The 1,116-nt window shown below is 58.2% G+C and overlaps 1 protein-coding gene across 1 annotated transcript in view; it reads left to right on the top strand.

Moving 5' to 3' along the window:
• The first annotated feature begins 378 nt into the window (after window positions 1-378).
• The window catches only part of KCNB2 (potassium voltage-gated channel subfamily B member 2), a 496,369-nt gene continuing 495,631 nt past the window's right edge, over window positions 379-1,116 (top strand). Inside the window, exon 1 of the mRNA XM_004697519.2 lies at window positions 379-451. The gene's annotated coding sequence lies outside the window, so the exon portion shown is untranslated. The remainder of the gene's footprint in view (window positions 452-1,116) is intronic.

Raw genomic sequence — 1,116 nt, 5'->3', positions numbered from 1 at the left:
GCTCGCTCGCTCGCCCGCTCGCCCGCTCGCTCTCAGGCTCAGGACGCGCGGTGAGCTCCAGCCCGCTGGGTTTCGTCGCCTTTCGGACCCCAGCCCCGTCCGCCCGGGCGGCGGTGGCCGCAGGATGGGGGACTCGGCGAGGGGTCGGGGCTGAAGATCGCGCAAGATTGTTGTTCTTTGCAAGGATGCCGGCGCTGCCTCCCGCCGCCTCTCCGCCGAGCCTTCCTCCTCCAGACCGGGGTGCGGAGTCCGGGATGTAAAGAGAGGGAGCTCCCGCCGGCGGCCGGGGAGACCCTCCTCTCCGCGGAGGGGAGGGGGATTTCCAGTGACACATCATTGGCGAAGGGGACCGTCGCCGGGAGAAGAGCCCCGGAGGAGGGAGCGGGGAATCCCACTGCCCTTTGTGGTGCCCGAGCCCTTGCCGCCTGCCAAGCGGGTCTGTTGGAGCTGGGTAAGTGGCGGGGGGTCATGGTCGCCCCAAGGAAGGAAGGAAGGGGGCTACCTTTCCGAATGGATGAGCCAGGGCAGTTGAGTTGCCAAAGGCATTGGAAACTGCCCTATGGCGCCTGGTGGACTTACACACAAAGCTGACATAACCCTGAGAGGGTCCTTAATGTGAGGCTCAGGCTCCACGGGGAAGGCACTCAAGGGTTAGCCCCTGAAAGGTTCCCAGCAGCCTGCCTGGGAAAGGATGGGGAATATTATTTCTAGGAGATGCGCTCTTGTAGCCTTCTGTTATTTGTTGGTAAATGCCACACTCACATGCACACACTTGTGGGACCGAGCTTGGGAGTGTGATGTGTCTGATGCACTCACAGTCCTCAGGACACCAACAAGCATTTGTTTTGTGCTGCAAGCTGAGTGAGGTCCCCATTCCATAGCCTGGTTCCTGGGAGGGAGGACAGGTCTCTCAGGAAAGCTTCATGGCTGTTTCCAACACGCTCTGCTAGGGGACTGGGGAATACAACATCCCGGAATGGCATCAAAAGACACCGACCATTTATTTGCCTCATCATTTGCTTCCTTCCAATGCTCAATCACCTTTTTTATGAAATAGTATGCTGCAATTCATCTCCTCAAATTATAAGCATGTATGCCCATTCATAAAAGAAAAAA

This window comes from Echinops telfairi, unplaced genomic scaffold, assembly GCF_000313985.2.
Source record: "Echinops telfairi isolate 266 unplaced genomic scaffold, ASM31398v2 ScPeMD7_1;HRSCAF=3_0, whole genome shotgun sequence".
Lineage (NCBI taxonomy): Eukaryota > Metazoa > Chordata > Mammalia > Afrosoricida > Tenrecidae > Echinops > Echinops telfairi.
This window is presented reverse-complemented; position numbering and strand designations above follow the sequence as displayed.